This window comes from Felis catus, chromosome E3, assembly GCF_018350175.1.
Source record: "Felis catus isolate Fca126 chromosome E3, F.catus_Fca126_mat1.0, whole genome shotgun sequence".
NCBI classification, from domain to species: domain Eukaryota; kingdom Metazoa; phylum Chordata; class Mammalia; order Carnivora; family Felidae; genus Felis; species Felis catus.
Window position 1 is genome coordinate 28700112 of NC_058383.1, and position 20638 is coordinate 28720749.

At 45.5% G+C, this 20638-nt stretch overlaps 1 protein-coding gene and 1 long non-coding RNA gene across 2 annotated transcripts in view; one reads left to right on the forward strand and one right to left on the reverse strand.

Moving 5' to 3' along the window:
* The window catches only part of LOC123382654, a 76400-nt gene extending 67149 nt beyond the window's left edge, over nucleotides 1-9251 (forward strand). Inside the window, exon 3 of the long non-coding RNA XR_006591333.1 lies at nucleotides 8746-9251. This is a non-coding gene — a long non-coding RNA (uncharacterized LOC123382654). The remainder of the gene's footprint in view (nucleotides 1-8745) is intronic.
* The window catches only part of BMERB1 (bMERB domain containing 1), a 120306-nt gene that overhangs the window by 87072 nt on the left and 12596 nt on the right, over nucleotides 1-20638 (reverse strand). The window lies entirely within an intron of this gene.

The following is a 20638-nucleotide window of genomic DNA, read 5'->3' on the forward strand; positions in this document are numbered from 1 at the left end:
TTTCCCTGCATAGACTCTCCAAAAGTGGCATCCCTTCGGGAATATTTGGGGTGAGAAGTGACTGTGATCTTTCGTAAGGCTACGATGAAAATATATCAGAAGAGGGTGTGTGAAAGCCAAGGTCAGGCTATTCAGTGGTTTAGTGAGGCAGGCAATGGAAGCTGTTAAAAGGAAACATCTTTAAACATCTTTTGGGGGCACTTGGGTGGCTCCGTCAGTTAAGTGTCCGACTCTTGGTCTCGGCTCAGGTCATGATTGCATGGTTCATGGGTTCAAGCCCCCAGATAGCATGGAGCCTGCTTGGGATTCTCTCTATCTCCCTCTCTCTCTGCCCCTCCCCTGCTTGGGCTCTCTAAATGAATGAATGAATGAATGAATGAACGAACAAACAAACAAATAAATAAATAAATAAATAAACTTTAAAAAAAAAAGAGAGAGAGAGAAACACCTTGTATGCCACCTGCCCCACCTCCACATCCCCCTTCCCGGCTTATTCACCATTCACTTTAGGACCTGGCTGTTTCTGCTCTTAAAGGGGGCTCAGAGGATGCCTTTAAGGGTATTTCAAACACCCTACTACCCTTGAAACCATTGGAAGAAAGCATAGTACCTTGTTCCTGTCATTGGATTCAGAATGACCTTTCCCCTCCTCCCCACACCCATGCATCCATGCTAGAATTTCTCACCATCAGCACTTTTGACATTTGGGGCCAAATAAATCTTTGTCGGGGAGGAGGGGGGCTGACCTGTGCATTGGGAGTTTACTACCATTCCTCGCTGTTTACCCACCAGACACCAGTGGCACCCCCACCCCGGGTGTGACAATGAAGAACGTCGCCAGACCTTGCCAAATGTCCCCTCGGGCCAAATCGTCCCTGATTGAGAACCGGTGCTCCAGACAATTGGCCGGATGCACAATTAGTGTGCTTTTGGTCCAGGTCCCCCGGCCACCCTTGAAGCTTCCAGCAGCAGCTGTATTTAGGACGCTCACTCTCCCTGTTCACCGTGGCCTTCCAGCCACATGGCAAACAAAACTTCCTTCGTTTCCTGAAAGGTTTCCCCAGTGGCGTCTCTCAGATCAGTTAGGCTGCATTTTATATTCAGGCGGAAACAAACTGGCTTCCCAGAACCCTTCCCGGTTTTTGAATCTCTCCATGGATGCATGTTTGCAGGCAAAATCGGATGCACGGAGGGATGACTCTGCAGGTTTAAGAAGCCTGTGCTGCCCGCTTCCCAGCCTCTGCGCCTGAGTTATTTGACGTCTGGCAACAGAAGGGCTGAGTGAGTCCAGCATACATCTTTCCTGACTAATCTTTTAGAATCAATAACCTGAGTCACCATACCTGACATTTGCAGCACCCTCTTTAGAAACGTGATCTATTTATTCGTTTTACAATTGCACCTCCTGTCTCCACGTCCCAGTGAATTACATACCTATCCTTAGGCCCCAGGGGCCTTCTCTCAAATGCTCTGTGCAGGCAGCTCTCTGCTTCTGTTCCTGCGATTTCCTCCTCCAGGAACACTTTCCTTTCCCGGACTCCTCTCCGAGGTAAAGCCTTCTGTTGTACGGACTTCACACTGTCTCCGACCAGCTCCCTCACTCTACCCAAGACCAGGCCTTCGGGCCAGGAGATCTCATGGTATCTTGGACTTATGGTGGCCGGGTTTCACAAATGAACTCTAACTTCAGACAAAAGTTTTAGTATAAGTTTCTCCCAAATATGATATAGGGTATACTTATACTTAAAAAGTCATTTGTTGTTTGTCTGAAACTCAAAGTTAACTGGGCATTTTTATCTGCCAGCCCTACCTGGGATTCTCCTGCAGAGCACTTACCACAGGTGGAAATTCTATTACCGTTGTGTGACTAGCTTCATGAGGCCAATGGATAGGTCTGTTTCCCCCCTGTTCTATTCCTGGCTTCTCGCACCAAGTTTTGGGCACAGAGGGCACGGAACGAACTCTGATAGGTGAATGGATGAGTGGGAGAAGGAAGGAGGGATGGAAGGAGGAAAGGAGGGAGGGAGAAAGGGAGGAAGGACGCAAGGAAGGGAGGAATGGAATCCATGCCAGGCAGGGATAACGGATTGCTTTTACTTTCCAGGAAGCACTACACTGTGACTTTGCTCATTCCCTTCCTCTTCTGGTTCACTGAGCACAGGGGTCATTTCTGTCTGAATGCCTTCCTGGGGTCCCCAGGCTGGGTCAGAAGTCCCTGAGTTCCCAATGTACCCAGATCTTCCCTCTTATGAGGCACTTAACATATTGCATAATTATGTATTAACGTGTCTGTCTCTCTCACCAGCCCATAAATTCCTTGAGGGCAGGCACAGTGTCTCGTGCATCTTGGAAACCCTGTAACCAGACAGAGCCAGCAAATGCTCAGCCATTGATGTGTCAAACTGACTGCATAGCCCCAGTGTGGTCCGCCCCTGCCTCTACCTTTGGCCACCTTCAGGCCGTTTGGGCATATGATAACATCAAAAACAAATTCACAAAAACAAAATAGAAAGCAAAAACAACAAACCCGGCTTCAGTAGTAAGTAATATCTTTTTTTTAATTGAAGCTTTATAGGGAAATGGTTACCTAACTCATCTCAGAGCAAAATTCCTGAATATTCTTTTGATTTGCTTCTCTTCTCCTTTATACCCCCTTTATGCTTCCCTGAATCTCCTCTTCACTTCTCCTCCCACCCCTCTCTGGCCACGCTGGCTCCAGGGACCCAATCACCTGCCCCAACTCCCTGTACCTGTAGTGCACAGTTTCTTTTTCTTAGGTGGGGCTGTTTAGTCCTCTCTGGACTTCTCCAATTTGCATCCCACTCAGAGAATCCTCAACCCCCTCAGAGAATTCTTCCTGGGAGTCAAATTCCTTTGAAGTTGGAGAAGGATAGGGGAATTTTTTCTAACGTTTATTTATTTTTGAGGAGAGAGAGACCAGAGAGAGAGAGACAGCATGCATGGGCAGGGAGGGGAAGAGAGAGAGGGAGACAGAGGGTCGAAACAGGGTACGCTCTGTCAGCACAGAGCCTGATGCGGGGCTTGAACTCATGAACCGTGAGATCATGACTAGAGCTGGAGCCAGCTGCTTAACTGACTGAGCTACCCAGATAGCTCCTAAAGCAATCATTTAAATTAGGGCTTCCTGGGGTGCCTGGGTGGTTCAGTTGGTTAAGCATCCAATATTGACTTTGGTTCAGTTCATGGCCTCAAGGTTTGTGAGTTCAAGCCCCACAAGGGGCTCTGCTTGGACAGTGTGGAGCCTGCTTCAGACTCTGTCTTCCTCTCTCTCTCTCTCTCTCTCTCTCTCTCTCTGCCCCTCCTCCACTTGCTCTCTCTCTCTCAATAAATGAACATTAACAAAAAATAAATTGGGGCTCCCTGTCACAGCAGAAGATGATACTGTCCATCCCAGAGTGGGACAGGAATCAAAGTAGAAAATGTGCTCATTCAGGGCAGACAATGTAGGGTTGCTGTGGCATCGAGACCAGAACTACCGAGAAGTGAGATGTGGCAAGAGGAGAGCAACCAGTGGAAAGGAGACCTGAGAAGAGAAGAAAAGGATGAAATTCTGAAGACTAGGGGTCCTGATGTTGAGAAGGGGCTCTCAGACATTCCCCCGTGGCTCCACCTAAAAACGATGGCGCCTCTTCTCTTAGGCTATTTCCTACTGATGTTGCTGTGATTTCTTTTCTGCATCAAGGTCACCACCATCAAGGTGCACCTGAGCACGATGATACCTCAGAATGGAATAAAGGGGAGGCCACCAGGTAAAGAACCTGGAGAGGTTCCAAGGGATGCATCTGAAAACACATACAACTCATTCTCCCCTTCCCTTCTACTTTTGTGGTTAGATGCATGTATGTGTATAAATTTGTAACTTCCTATTGTACTGACCCTTTCATCATTATAAAATGTCCCTTTTTGTCTCTAGTAATGCTTTTTGTCTTAAAGTCTATTCTGTTCAACATTAGTAGAGCCACTCCTGCTCTCTGCTGTTTGCCTGTATATATTTTTCCATCTTTTTCTTTTTAACCTATTCGTGTCTTTGAATCTAAAATGTGTCTTTTGCCAGCAGCATGTAGTTGGATCTTTTTTTTTTCTTCTAATCCAGTCTGACAATCTCTGCTTTTTGATTGGAGCATTTAATCCATTTACATTTAATGCAATTATTGATGTGATTAGATTTACACCTGCCATTTTGCTATTTGTTTTCTCTATGTCTCATGTCTTTTTTGTTCCTCTATTCCTCCTTTACTGACTTCTTTTATGTTAAATAGGTATTTACTGGCATACTACTTTAATGCTTTTGTTTGCTTTTTTATTATCTTATTTTGAGTTTATTACTTTAGTGGTTGCTCTGGGGTTCCCTTCAACTTTCAATTATGATAAAATCACAGAATTTTGTATAGCTGAATCTAATCACTTGTCAGGTTAACCGCTTTATTCCACAAGGAATTATCAAACACTGTTTGATGTGTCAGTGTGATAAACACTGTGATAGACACTGGGACTTAAAGTTGAATAGGTCATGGTTTCTGCCCTCAACAGAGGGATATGACCCAGACAAAACAGCCATTACAATGCAGTGTGATTAGAGCCGCATTACGGAGGATGTGTGGGGTAACAAGTTATGTCCGCAAAGGAAATATGGCCTAAAGGAAAGATATCCATTCAACTTGTAGGGGTCAGGAAATGCTTCTGAGGAGGCAAGAAGCCCATGCTATTCATTGAAGAATGAGTAGGAGTTAGCAGGTCAGAGAAGTGGGAACCAGGTATAGGTATTCCAGAAGGAGGGAACAATCGGAACCAAAACCTGGAGGCATGATAAATTGTAAGCCTTGAGAATAATACAAGGACATGGTGGCAGCTGGATCACAGGTCATGACGTGTGAAGGGAGAGAAAGTAGCCAGGCAGGCTGCTAGGGACAGTGGCATCCTGAAGACAATGGTGAATTCCTTCACCATTGGATTTAAATAGGGGGTCATATTCACATTGTGCAAGATGACTCTGTCCACTAGCTGGAAGATCCATGAGACATGATGCAGTGGAGACAAGAGTCAGAAAGCTTTAGGGAATTGTTGGAGGTCAATTAGGTTTGGGGTGAACATAGACAGGAACCAAGGAATTCTGATTTCCAGCGTGCTACTTTTTCCCACTACACCATGTCAACTTTGAGTATTTTTTTCCTGCCTTGTTAAGAAGTTTTTAGTCTCAAAATGAACCCCACAAAATGAATTCAGACTTATATATCTCTTACATTCCAGACCTAGCCAAACACCTTTAACTCAGCAATTCCACTTTTAAGAATCTATACAGAGGAAATAATGGGACAGATGTGAAAAACCTAAAAAAGAAGGGGGGGCGGTGTTGTAGCATTGTTTATTTATTTTTATGTTTTATTTATTTTTGAAAGAGAGAAAGACAGAGCACGAGCGGGGGAGGAACAGAGAGAGAGAGGGAGACACAGAATCTGAAGCAGGCTCCCGGCTCCGAGCTGTCAGCACAGAGCCCGACGCAGGACTGGACCCCACAAACTGTGAGATCATGACAAGCTGAAGTTGGATACTTAACCAAATGAGCCACCCAGGTGCCCCGTAGCAATATTTATGAGAGCAAAAATGTTACGTGGCTTAAATGTCCCTCAGTAGGGAATTGGTCAAGCATACCCAGACATCGGAAAATTATGCAGTCGTCGAAAAGGATGAGATAGTTCTGTATTGTTGGCATAGGAAGTTGGCCATGATATACTGAATGAAAAAAATTAGGCTATGTTTACTACGTATACTTCCTTTCATTAAAAAAAAAAAACATATGTTAACACATGTCCAATCAAAGACTGGAAGGATATACACCAATTCTGATAGTAGTTTGAGGGTGAGAATTGGCTTTTTCTTCCTACTTTTTACATTCCGTATTGCTTGGATTTTTATAATGAGCACATATGACTTTAAAAAGGCTTTGAAAATCTTACTGACAGCATCTATGCAGCCCCTGCAATAAATGCCACGAAATTAATTCAATCTCTTAAGCCTCAGCTGCCTGAAGAGAAAGGAAAATGTCAACTCGATTAGCTAGAAATTGCTATAAAGAACAGTCAGGCATTAACTATGGCCCTTTCTGAGAACATGGATGGAAAGTCAGGCCAGAAGCCTCCCGGCCTTATTGGTGAATACACTTGAAAGGAACATTCTTTAAAGCTGTTTCCAGGACACCTGAGTGGCTCAGTCGGTTAAGCATCGGACTCCTGATTTTGGCTCAGGCCATGATCTCGAGGTTCATGGGATAGAGCCCTGCGTCAGGCTCTGTGCTGTCAGCATGCAGCCTGCTTGGGATTCTCTCTCTCCCTCTCTGTCTCTGCCCCTCCCTTGCCCGTGCTCTCTCTCTCTCAAAATAAATAAATAAACTCAAAAAAAAAAAAAAAAAGAAAACAAAAAGTTGTTTCCTGTCCTTGCAGTCTCCAAAGAACAGTTAGTGGTAGAGCAGACAGTGAGCCTAATTTACCTGGGACTCATAGTTTCCTGGAATGCAGGACTTGTCAGTGCTAAACACAGGACGGTCCCAGGCAAACCAAGATGGTTGAACACCCTAGTGGTGACCATCGTTGGGTAGTTTTTCAGATGACATTTTTCTAATATTCCCCTATTCGTTTCCAGCCTTCTTCGTTGCAAGAGACTGTCAATGCTTCAGAACCCTCGTGAGTGATTTCTCACAAAATACTCATTATAACCAAATCCCACTAACTGAATGGTTGCTATATTCAAAGGAGGGCCTTCCAAGTGTGATTTTCTGAGTGTTGCTCTCCATTTTTCCTGCTCCGTCCTCACCATGTTCACAGTATAATACAGTAGTGATCTTGATCTTGTAGCTTTAATGCAAAGTCACTGATGGTTCAAAGCCTACTGCATATCCCCGGAGATTAGAATCTCTATTTGGACTGAGATGGTGTGCGGGTACGGGTGACTTTAGTATGTACCCCGGGAGAGAAACTGACCCAATGGAAGGCAAGTAGGGCTGGAGGAAACTTGACAGTTCTTGGTCCCTTCCAATGGCTTGTTGGAGAAGGACTTGTTAGCACATTCAGGCTTCAGTGCTCTCCACCAAAGCAGTTAATATTTAATTATTGGCCATGGCTAGGCTTGTGATGATTACAAGTTAGAAAATAGAAGAAAAAATCAGCTAGGCATTAACAGAATGAGTCATAAGTTTTGACACTATGATTTGATTATGGTATGGCTTGACTTTGCAAAACACGCTTCAACAATTCTACTACATGCGTTTATAATTGCAACGTAAAGGAATTAATCTTGCAAGCTCATTTTTTTGAGACTTCTAAAACACTCTTGAGATCACAAAAGACCCTCTTCTATGAACTGAAAATTATTTGGTCCTAGATGCAGGATTTCACATATTTTAGATGACCTCTGCTATGATGCCATATACTCATTAGAAATTTAACAAATGTCCTAGACTGAATTGAGATGCGCTGCGAGTATTAGAAAAACAGGGTTGGTTATTATGCAATTAACATCAAGCCAGGCTTTAAGATTTAGAGAATTTCAAACTTCTTAAAAAAAAAAAAAACAACTGTGATTAGGGGTGCCTGGGTGGCTCAGTCGGTTGAGTGTCTGACTTCAGCTCAGGCCATGATCTCATGGCCTGTGGGTTCAAGCCCTATATCGGGCTCTGTGCTGACAGCTTGGAGCCTGGAGCCTGTTTCGGATTCTGTGTCTCCCTCTCTCTCTGCCCCTCCCCTGCTCATTCTCTCTCTCTCTCTCCCTCCCTCCCTCTCTCTCTCTCTCTCTCTCAGAAATAAACATTAAAAAAAATTTTCTTTTTAATCTGTGATTAGGGGCACCTTGGTGGCTCAGTGGGTTAAGCGTCTGACTTTGGCTCTGGTCATGATCTCATGGTTCGTGAGTTTGAGCCCAGCAACGGGCTCACTGCTTCCAGCATAGAGCCTGCCTCGGATCCTCTGTCCCCCACTCTCTCTGTCCCTCCCCTGCTCATGCTCTCTCTCTCAAAAATAAATAAATATTTTTTAAAACTGTGATTAAAAATGGGGGGTGGACCCGATATTTCTCTTGAAAATACAAAATCAGGTAATAACACTTGGCACAGGGGAAGAAAAAAGTTTTAGTATTTTTCCTCACGTTGTTGAATGTGGTCGACTTTTTTGTTTGCTCACTTCCAGACTTGAAAGAGAGCAACACCTCATATGTGGTTGCCCAAAGGGAACAGTTAAAAGATCCATGGAGTCCCTGTGGCTTCTGGTCTGTGACCCCATATCCCCAAAACATGAGTGAGTTTACTAGCCACAGAAAAGCCTTTCTGGATTGAGTGTCAGAGAGCCAGAAACAGAAAGCCACAAGTTATCGCAGCATTCTGGAAGGAGATTTCAACAAAGGTCAGAAAAGGACATTAATATTCATTCTTTTAATCAGATAGCTTCTGACCCACTGACCAGATCTGCGGGCTGAGTTCATGGCTTCTTCTCATCTCCCTCCCTTCTTAAAATGAAATGTTTACCTTGGAATAATTTCAGATTTGCAGAAAAGTTGCCATCATAGTGCAGGGGGTTCCCGTGTCCCCTTCACCCAATTTCCCCCAAGGTTCACATCTTCTAGAAAGATGGTGCATTTGTCAAAATGAAGCATTAACAGTGGTACGATACTATTCATTAAACCACAGGCTTGATTCGAATTTACTAGTTTTCCCATTAATGTTCTTTTTTTCTGTTGCAGGCCCAGCCCAGCCTCCCACACTGCCTTCGAGTCTCTCCTTGGTAAGTAAGAGCCACCCCGTCTGCATCAGGACCTTACCCGGCCTCAGCTCCCTTTTCTCATTAGAGTGTGTTAGAAACTAGACGGCAGCCCCGACACGGAATCACTCATGCCAAGCCCCACATCGCCAAACGAAGACTTAATTACAGTTCTGGCTCTCCCAGAAATGGAACCTTAAACCAGTCAGTCAGGAATTGCCTGGTCAGATGACTTACCTCATCTGCCTGATAAACCCGTGCCGTCCCCTGAAAGACAGTAAGCAGCTGGCCGTAACCAACCCGCTTTTTTGCCTAGTACAGCTTCCCTCTTCCTGCTCCCTCTGGCTACAAAGTCTCTTGCCCTGTACCGCTGTTCAGAGCTCCCCTCTACCTACTAGGTTGGTTGTTGCCCAATTCATGAACCGTTGACGAAAGCCAGTAAGATCTTTAAAATTTATTCAGTTGAGGGGCACCTGGGTGGCTCAGTGGCTTAAGCGTCCAACTGTTGGTTTCGGCTCAGGTCATGATCTCAAGGTTCGTGAGTTCAGGCCCTGTACCAGGCTCCCTGCTGGTGGTGCAGAGCCTGCTTGGGATTCTCTCTCTCCCTCTCTCTCTCTCCCTCTCAAAATAAATAAACTTTGAAAAAAAACAATGTTTAAAACTTATTCAGTTGAATTTTGTTTTTCAACAAGAGTCTTCTCACATTGGACACATTCATTTATTTTTTTATTCATTCAGCAGATATATATATTTTTTAATGTTTATTTACTTTTGAGAGAGAGACACAGAGCATGAGCAGAGGAGGGGCAGAGAGAGAGGGAGACACAGAATCCGAAGCAGGCTCCAGGATCCAAGCTGTCAGCACAGAGCCTGATGTGGGGCTCGAACTCACGAGAACCGTGAGATCATGACCTAGGCCAAAGTCGGATGCTTAACCAACTGAGCCACCCAGGTGCCCCTCATATAGCAGATATTAATTGAGCACTTGCTGAGTGCAGGGCAAATAAAACAGGTGTGATCCCTTCTGTAACAGAATTAAGGGGAAACAGTAACCACGTGATAGGAAGAAAACTGTGGCAAGATGGAAGGGCTCCGAGCCTGCAGGAGGAGACCGAGGAAGGCCTTTTGCCGCGAATTTCTAGTTGAGACCTAAAAGGGTGAGGAGGAGGAGTTTGCCAGGTGAGAAAGGGGAGAATCCAAGCAAAGGCACCCAGGAGAACGGGCTCCCCTCCCCGGGGAACTGAGAGCAAAGCAAGGAACTGGAAGGGGATCCAGGTGAGGACAGAATGCAAGACAGACAGGAGACCCTGCTCTGAAATGAACATGGATCAGAACAAGCGAGTCGGCTGCGTATCAGTGGCTGTGTCCCCCCGGCGCTTGGCTTGTGCAGGTACCGCGGGTTGGCGTGAGCCGTTGTGTGTCATTGTCTCCCCTCCTAGAAAGCGAGCTTCTTGAACGAAGCAACTCTGCCTCACTCGCCTCAGTTTCCTTCCCCCTCCGGGTGCCCAGCAAGCCGTGTGCACAAAAAGAACCAAAACGTGTGTTTACTGGATCAAGTTAGACTTTCTGTTACATCCCATTCCCGTTACTGTTGGTTCAGATTATACGTGTTCCGTCTAATTTGTCAAGCGTTATTTTCTCTTAAGCTGCCACTTCTCCACCTGCTCTGGGCTGCATGCAGCTCTTTAAGACTTCCTTCGTCCAGACACTAAAAAGGAAAAGAACCCTCTGTTCTGTCCCTAGGCGGGGGGGGGGGTCCCCTAAAACAGTGGAAGTGCATGCGAAAAGGGACCAGATTCCGACATGTTATTTGTCTCTCGGCGAGAAGCGTGATTCAGAGGAGGAGGAGAAGGACGGGTAGGGGGGCGAAAAGGGGAAGGAGAGGAAGAACAAAGGGACATCTGGACAAGGATGTGCTCAGCGGTTATCTGAGGGTGGTGGGATTATTTTAAGCGACGGGTGCATCCTTTGATCGTCTCCAGTATTTTTTAATTAAAAAGATCATGACTCAGCCATGCCTACGTGATGAAGCTCCCATAAAGAGGGAGACACATCTGCAAACTCACCACCCTTCCCCCCCCCCATACCTTGCCCTACGCATTTCTTCCATCTGGCCGTTCCTGAGTTACGTATCCCTTTCTAATCAACTGGTGATCTAGTTTTAAAAACGTATGCACATTCATCCTCTTACCTGCAGAATAGAGAAGCTGGTTATTTTTATTGGAGAGGGGAAAAACAATCTCACCCCTTCGTGGGGCATCTGCAGGGGGACTGAGGGATTTTGCTCTGTAAGAACCTGCCGTCCTTTCTCTGGTCACGCACCTCTACTGCATTGCCTTGAGAGAGAACACCTCACTCGTCGAATGCTGTCTGCTGGGACTGGCCTTCGCGATGCCCCACCCTCCCTCGCCCCGGGTTGGGTTCCGATCCAGCTGGACCGGCAGACGTGTTCGAGGCTTTGACCTCAGCTTGGTTTCCCCCAACCCCTGTTCGGCCGCTGTTTGCTCACAGAGCTCATCCCGTGACTGGGGAGGGCCCACTGGCTGAGAGTGGTTGTGAAGGTCAGCAGTGGGAGGAGGCACTGGGATGTGGGGGAAGTTCAAGGGGTCCGGCGTCTAGGGAGTTTTCACACGCAGGAGGCAGGATTGCTTTCAAGCAACAGAATGGACTCTGGTTAACTCAGGGTTTTCTCTCTGTCCTCTGCTTGGGTATTTGAATCTTGAGCACGGTGGCTCAGGGATGAAAACGGGAAAGGGGGTGCTGATTCAGCTCGAATTTTCTACCACCTGGACTTTTATTTACTTACTTATTACTTACCTGGAGATTTATAGGTGTCGGGGCGGGGGGGGGGCTCTCCTTTTTAAGGCCTGCCCAGGAAAAGTGTGCCAACCCCTGGCCTAAACACTAGAGGGAGATTAAAATAGAGTTTAGGCTTTGTCCCTGCTCTAATGGAGCTTATGATCGACTGCATGAGGCAGTCCCCATATAACTAAAACAGATCCAGGACCCAGGATGGAAAGTGTAACAGGAGGTCAGAAATGGAAGAAATTCTTCATGGGAGGTGAGCTAGAACGAGTGGTGGCTTCTGGAGCCATGAACCTTTGGCAATGCCTATATTTCTCTGTAGGTGGGGCTTGGAGGCAATAATCTGGTTGGGAACTTGGAGCTATGTTTGCAGTGTCCTTTCCATAAGGGGCAGGGGTCAGCTGTGCATATCACATAAAAGGAGTGAAGGATGCAGGGTGGTGGGGGGTGGGGTGTCAATGAACCTGCCACCAAGGAAAGGTAGGATCAAGCTTAAGCAGAGAAGAGAGGGTGGCATGTCACAAAGAAAGGGGGAACAATGACGTCGACAGCAATAATAACAGCTGTTACTATGATCAAGCCCTTCTCATGTGCTGGGCACTGTGTCCAGTGCCCCACAGGTACTATCTTCATTGAATGCTCTCCGTAATTGTTATGAGGTAGGTACATATTATCCCTGTTTCACAGAAGAGGATGTGAAGGAGACCAATACCCAGATCAGAGGTGCATTGTAGAGCACAGAGGGAAATAAGTCTATGGAGAGGGAGAGAAGGTGTGGATTATGGAAAGTGGGGAAGACCTGGCAGAGGGTATTATACTCCAATTAAAAAATAAAGACAAACAACCAACAAAATACGATAGAGAAATTTGTAGTTGGAGTCAGTAGCAATGGGACATTTTGGGGAAAGGGAGAGATAAGCCAAAAAAGACGGTGATGAAAATTCTGGTCAACAGCACAGCGGGCAGAAGCAAGGTCAAGAGACCAGCTCCGAGGTGGGTCTCACACAGCTTTGAAATTCACAACGTGCTTTGGCCTAGTAAGGACCCCTACCATCAACAAGTGTGCGTCACTAAATTTCACCCAGCAATTTCCAAACATATCGACCCGAGTCCTCCCTTTTTCTTAGAAAACCCATTAACAGCTGCTATGTCTCCGCTTAGAAAAAGCTGCCTTTGAGAAAAGGCTTACGGTCATACGAGAGATCACGTTATTGGACACTGAGCATCCAGATGGCTGATTTTATAAATGCGGCAAAAAGGCAAATGGCTCCATGCATTTCTATCTTTAAATCCTGCCTCCGATATGCCTCTGTGCGGAGTCTCCAGATCTTTATACACCAAACAGCCGCGTATGTCACCCTAGTAAGTAATCGAACACCAAGGGGTTTAGACTCGCTCGCCAACTTCAAGCTGCTTTGCTTTATTTTTAGATAATAGAAATGGCAGCTGAGTAAATACTGTAAATCTAGATACCCGATTCCAACCGCACAGAGGCCAAAGTAATTTCTCTCTCAAGGCCATTTTTAGAAGCTTGTTAGCGTCTTGCCCAGTCTCCCTACCTCCTCAGGAGGTGAAGCAACGTTCTTCAGTTGCTTAGGAATCAAATACATCGATACAATTCAGCTAACACGTACTGAATTCCTAGTGGGTGCCGATTCCTGTGTTTAACAGCCTCTTCTTTGAAAGGAAGATCTGTTAACCAGGCAGCGTTGGTAGATATCAACCCCAGGATGTATGGTAATGACTCTGATCTTAAATATGAGAGAGAGAGAGAGAGAGAGAGAGAGAGAGAGAGAGAGAGAGAGAGACTCATTTTAGTTTGCAGAGCAGCTAAGTGACAACTACAAGATTTACCCACCGCTCAGCTTCAATCAAGCTGAACATCTGGATGTTTATTACATCTTGACAGCATCGAGAGAGAAACCTCGGGATAATTAATAGACTGGGTTCTCGCTCATTCTTCAGTCCCCCTCGGACTCCACGTTTTCAGGGACAGACTTTCACTAGACCAGGTTTCATTTGAAATCATTTTCTGCTCTGAAGGATGATTTCCCTGTCGCTCTTGAAAACTCATAGCTTTCTTTGTGCTGGAAAAACTGGCTAATTCAATTCCTGGAGTCTCATCGCTACCTCTTCAGGAGAGCATGTAGGTCATTTTGGGGGGAAAAAGTATTTCCATGGAAGATTATGCCTCTAGAGGTCACCTCTCCAGGTTACCTGATTCTAGTCTCTCCTTGTCTTTGAGCTGTCTTACAACTCTGTGAGAGTGGTATAATGAGGCAAAAATAATTCTTGTGCACAAGGAAATCCATGCCCAGCTGGTAGAGATCCCACTGACTTCTCTCTCCTTGAGGGAAAACTCAGTTTTACTTTCATTTACCCCTTCATTTCAATATCCCTGCTCCGCAAATCAGAATATTCTTCAGATTCTGTGGAATCGGTTATAACATCGAGTTGGTGCCCTCATTGAGCAGAATACAAATCTTTAACGTGTGTTTATTTGTATATCATCGGGAGAGTCATGATTTTACCTTTTCCTGAAAAGTATCTTTTAACCTTAACCGTAACAGAGAAAGATACATCAACGTTTTTCCATATTCCCTCAAATATGCCTTGTCTCTTGCCTCCCGCCCCATTAGAACCACGAGTGAATTTCTCCTGCACCAGAACAGTCATGTTGTCATAGAATAGCAAGCTGAGAAACACATCAGCCAGTGGGCAATTATCTTTTCAAAATACAGTTTACTGTGCTGCAGAAAGGGAGTTAGGTTAATGGTGAGGCCAGGCTACCTAACGCAGGTTATGCATCTCTCTAGCCGGGACAAATGTTTGAATACGACTGCTAATCATAATAGCAATAGTATCTTTTGCATTCAGGAAGAGGTGCGACATCTAGGGCAACAGGACTCCTGGGTTGAGTTGTTTTCCCAAGAGCAACAACAGATTTACAATTTAGGATTTAATCATTTATTTTGCTGAGAGTTTTCAGGTGGTGGCCATCAGGGTCCAACAGAGGAAGTCCTTTATTAGGAAGGGAAGTCTTATTTACTGACCTCCTTTCGGTTATACAGGATAAATGGGTCCAAGTAGTACTTTGGCATCTGCCCAGCTTGAGCACCTGGCAAAATCACCATCCCTCTGGGGTAGGGGCTTCTAGTCCATTAACAAGGGAGGTGGGGAAATGGGTTAACTGTATTAAAAGGTACGGGGGCGGGGGGGGGTGCAGTTCTAATGTGCAGCCGGAGTTGAGAATCACACAGAACTAGACTATCTCCAGAAATAACAATTTTTATCCTGTGCCCTATACAAGCAGTAGAATCAATTGAACATAAACATAGGCAGACGTAAACACACATGGTCTTTCTTAAAAGGAGGAGGAGACACCTGAATCATCAGGAATATTTGATTTCCTAGTAGACTTTTTTTTTAGTTTTTATTTATTTAGAGAGAGAGAGGGAGAGAGAGCAAGCGTGGGCAAGGGAGGGGCAGAGAGAGAGGGAAGAGAGAGAGAATCCCAAGCAGGCTCCATGCTGTCAGGGCAGAGCCCAACACGGGGCTCGAACTCACAAACTGTGAGATCATGACCTGAGCCTAAATAAACCAAGAGTCGGATGCTTAACCAGCTGAGCCACCCACACACCTGTTAGTATACTTCTATATACTAAGAAATTCATCAAGAACCTTAAAAGAACTAAGCATTCTGTCTCCTCCCTCACCCAGCTACAAGAAGTGCTCATGTCAGCTCACAAGAATGGAGATGTCATCTGACACCCAGCGCACTCCATTTTCTTGGTCCCTTTCATTACTGTCTATGCACCCTTTGAGGTGCTAACAAAGAAAAAATGGTCAGTCCCTGGACACAGTTTTCAGGAGAAAACTTGGAGCCAATGTTCTCCGGACTGACATAAATCCCCCTCGTTTTGGTAGCAGAGTCAAGGGCTGTTGTTGGAAGGAGTATTTCTATTTATCCACCTGAAACATTTTCTTTGTTATAAGTGAAAGTGACAATTTCTTCTTCACTTCAGGTTGTGGTAAACAGAAGTCTTCCCAGGCATGAATGCCTTGAGGAAAATCAAATCCATTCTGCATGGGGAGATTTCTTTATGCTTCAGGGAGTTCATAATCGGGTTTCTCTTGGCTTAATCTTCACATCCAAGACGTTGCCTATCGACAATGCTTTGTGTGTGTGAACAGACAGCTGTGAGACATCTGGAGAAAAAGAGGGCAGAAACCTAGGGACCAAGGGCAGAAACCTAGGGACCAAGGGCAGAAACCTAGGGACCAAGGGCAGAGATGGCATAGAAAAACTCCGGACTCCCCCGCATCACAAAACTAGAGTACCTGTATCAAAAAAGAATTAGGCCTGATCAGTGCTTCTCAGCTGGGGACAAGTTTGCCCCTCTACTGAACATTTGACAATATCTGGAGATATCTACGGTTGTCACAATTGGGCAGGAGTAAGGGGGTGGTGGTGGTACCATTGACACCTGGTGGGCAGAGGCCAGAAATGTTACCATCCTACAATGCACGGGCCAGCCCCCACAGGTCACCGTGATCCAGCCCCGATGTCAATGTCAACAGGCTAAGGTTGAGAAATTGTGGACAAATGGACTCCACAAATTTCCTTCAGCCCTAAGACATCAGGATGCTAAAACATCATGTTCAATCCCAAACAAGAAGTCTATTGCTATGGACTTAATTGTCCCCCAAAATTCTAATGCGGAAGCCTTAACCCTTGGTGTGACTGTATTTGGAAGTAGGGCCTATAAGGAGGCAGTTAGGTGTGATGAGGTCATAAGGATGGGGCCCTGAGCAGAGAGGATTAGTGTCCTTGTTAGAAGAGACATCAGAGCCCCACCCCCCCCCCCGCTTTCTACCTATGCACTTGCACAAAGAAGTGGTCACGTGAGCACAGAGAGAAAAGGTGGCCTCCTGCAAGCTGAGAGAAGAAGCCTTGGAATGAACCGTACCTCACCAGCACCTTGATCTTGGACTCTGCAGGTTCCAGAGCTGTGAGACATAAATGCGTGTTGTTTAAGCCATCCTGGCTATGGTATTTTGTTATGACTGCCTGAGCAGACTAAGGCAGCTGTTTATAGTAATCCCATCGCTAACCTGTCCTCACGCAACCACTCTGTGCTACGTGCTGTGCTAAGCCCTTGACACACCTACTCACACTTACTCCTCGACAAGCTCTCGTGAGGTGGCAATTATTACTATTCTCCCTACAGAAGAGTCAGTGAAGACCCAGAGAGGTCACACAACTAGACCAAGATCAACCGGTTGGTAAGAGAGAGAGGTGGGTTCTGAGCCCAAAAAGCCCGACCCCTAGTTAGGAATCCCTACATTTCATGACCACAAGATACCACATTCCCAGACGCTCTTTCTCTGCACTTGAAATTATAAACTTGAAGGGAAGGCAGGATGAAGAAAAGGGCCAGCACAGAGAGAAATTGCCACAGAGTGGGGAAGCCACAAGTCCCTGTACCTTCTTAAAAAAGCCAAATGCAGAATTACCCCCCGGTTTGACAATATCACTCCTACGTACATACCCCAAAGACAAACAAGCAAATACTGCTCATAAATGTTGACAGCAGCGTGATTCACAATAGCCAAAAGGTGGAAACAACCCAAATGTCCATCAAGTGATGAGTGAATAAACAAAATGTGGTATATTCATAAATGGAATATTATTTAGCCATGAAAAGGAATAAAGCATTGACATCTGCTACAAAGTGGATGAGCCTTAAGAACACTACACTTGTGTAGGTGGCTCACTCGCTTAAAAGCGTCCAACTTCAGCTCAGGTCATGATGTCACAGTTCGTGACACACATCGGGCTCTGTGCTGACAGCTCAGAGCCTGGAGTCTGCTTCAGATTCTGTGTCTCCTCTCTCTGACCCTGCCCTACTCCTTCTCTGTCTCTCAAGAAGAAAATGAAGCTTAAAAAAAATTTTTTTAAACACTACACTCAGGGCACCTGCGGGCTCAGTCGGTTAAGCGTCCGACTTCGCCTCAGGTCATGATCTTGAGGTTCAAGAGTTCGAGCCCCGCACTGGGCTCTCTGTTGTCAGAGCAGAGCCTGCTTCGGATCCTCCGTGCCCCCCTCTCTGCCCCTCCCCCACTTGCTCTCTCTCAAACGTAAATAAACATTTAAAAAAAAAATCACTACGCTCAGTGAAAGAAGCCAGGTTCCATGTAGTAGAAAACACCCAGAATAGGTAAATCTGTAGAGACAAAAAGTAGTTGCCAGGGACTAGGGGAAGGGGTGCATGGGGAGGGACTGTTGAATGGGTACTGGGTTTCTTGCAAGTGCATAGAGGTGATGCTTGCCCAAGACTGAATGTACTAAATGCCACTGACTTGTCTATTCCAAATGGTGAAGGGTTAATTTTATGGTATGTGAGTTCTACCTCAGTTAAGAAAAGACAAGACAAGAGGAGAAGAGAAGAGAAGAGAAGAGAAGAGAAGAGAAGAGAAGAGAAGAGAAGAGAAGAGAAGAGAAGGAAAGAAAAGAAAAGAAAAGAAAAGAAAAGAAAAGAAAAGAAAAGAAAAGAAAAGAAAAGAAAAGAAAAGAAAAGAAAAATCTCAATAGAGAAGGAAGACACATAAAGCTAACCTAGTCCTGGCTAAGCATTTGGGAAATCATAAAACCCTGATCTAACGTAAAGCTGATCCCTAAGAAAGCAGACCTCTTAGCTCTTGGAACCCAGCCCGGCCGCCCTGGGCCCAGGGCTGAACCGCTCTTTACAGATGGCGTTTGCACCAGATTTAACCACCAGGATGTGCTCCGGGGACGCCTTGCCTATGTCTATTTAAACAGGATGAAGACAGATGGATCCTGCGGTGGGCGGCAGGTCTCCAGCATGAACACAGCACTGCAAACACCTAGGGGGCAAAATGGTCTCACCTGCTGTGCTGGGCACAGAAGAACCAAATAGAACCAAAGCAGGAATAACTTTTGTTCCTTGTCAGAATGATGGCCACCTTTTAAGAGCTACCTGCTAAAAGCATTTCACCCCCGGAGTGGGGCATGGACAAATGTCTAGTTTTCAGCTGTCTTCATTCCTTCCAGGGCTAAGGATGGTGCTATAGATTGAATGTTTACGTTCCCCCTCCCGCAAATCCACATATTAAAAAGCTAACCCTCAGGGCGCTTGCAGCCTGATGCAGGGCTCGAACTCATGAACTGTGAGACCATAACCTGAGCTGAAATTCAGAGCTGGATCCTTAACCAACTCAGCCACCCAGGTGTCCCAAGTTTCTGTATTTTAAAAGCCACCCAGGTAGGGGCGCCTGGGTGGCTCAGTCGGTTGAGCATCCGCCTCTTGATTTCGGCTCAGGTCGTGATCCCAGGGTGGTGGGATTGCTCAGCGTGGAACCTGCTTAAGCTTCTTTCTCTGTCTCTGTCTCTGTCTCTGTCTCTCGCTCTCGCTCTCGCTCTCACTCTCTCTCTTCCTCTGCTCCTCTCCCCCACTACGTGCTCTCTCTAAAATTAAAATAACATAACATAACATAACATAACATAACATAACATAACATAACATAACATAAGAGTTATAAAAACTACCCAGTTTATGGTCTTTGTTATAGCAACCTGAGCAGACTAAACACAGGAAGAAAAACATGAGTTAAGGAAATACTGGTATGTCTCTTCCTCTGGTGATTATTGCCTCTTTCCCAAATTTCTCTCTGAGACCAGGATTATGGGGAGTGAGTGGTTTCACTTCTCAGCCCTGGAGACCACCAGGGGAAACCGGGAAGCATAAAGAGAGAAGATCTAAAGGAACATGGTCCACACTGCAATGACCCAGATTCTTAAAATAGGGCTCCACAAACCATTGCAGATGTCTTTCCTTTCTAAAAAAAATATGAAATGCCAATGGAATTTAACATATTTGGAAATTTACAAATAATTGCAGAGGGAAAGGCATGAACTTTTTAACCAGTCTAGATTCAAATCCCTTCTCTATGGACTAATGGGGCAAGATTTCCATCCCTCGGCTACACATACACACACACACACACACACACACACACACACACACACACACACAGTGCTTCATCTTTTTTTTTTTTAATATATGAAATTTATTGTCAAATTGGTTTCCATACAACACCCAGTGCTCATCCCAAAAGGTGCCCTCCTCAATACCCATCTCCCACCCCCCCCTCCCTCCCACCCCCCATCAACCCTCAGTTTGTTCTCAGTTTTTAACAGTCTCTTATGCTTTGGCTCTCTCCCACTCTAACCTCTTTTTTTTTTTGCTTCCCCTCCCCCATGGGTTTCTGTTAAGTTTCTCAGGATCCACAGAAGAGTGAAACCATATGGTATCTGTCTTTCTCTGTATGGCTTATTTCACTTAGCATCACACTCTCCAGTTCCATCCACGTTGCTACAAAAGGCCATATTTCATTTTTTCTCATTGCCACGTAGTATTCCATTGTGTATATAAACCACAATTTCTTTATCCATTCATCAGTTGATGGACATTTAGGCTCTTTCCATAATTTGGCTATTGTTGAGAGTGCTGCTATAAACATTGGGGTATAAGTGCCCCTATGCATCAGTACTCCTGTATCCCTTGGATAAATTCCTAGCAGTGCTATTGCTGGGTCATAGGGTAGGTCTATTTTTAATTTTCTGAGGAACCTCCACACTGCTTTCCAGAGCGGCTGACACAGTGCTTCATCTTACAGGGTTGTAGTGAGTGTTGAATCAGATAAAACTCTATCTCCTCAATTCTGAGGACATTTCTCCCCAACCTTTTTTTTCTTAAGTGTATTTGTCTTGGGCAGGGGGGAGACAACAAGTGGGGGAGGGGCAGAGGGCGAGAGAGAATCCCAAGCAGGCTCCTTACGGCCAGCATGGAGCCCGATGCGGGGCTTCATCTCACAAACCGCGAGATCATGACCTGAGCTGAAATCAAGTCGGACATTCAACCAACTGAGCCACCCAGACACCCCTCTCCCCAGCATTTTAACATTCCTGAAATTAGCATGCCTCTTCCCCCATCCCACAAATATATACCTTAACACAAATATCTAAGTACGATAATATTATCGGAGGA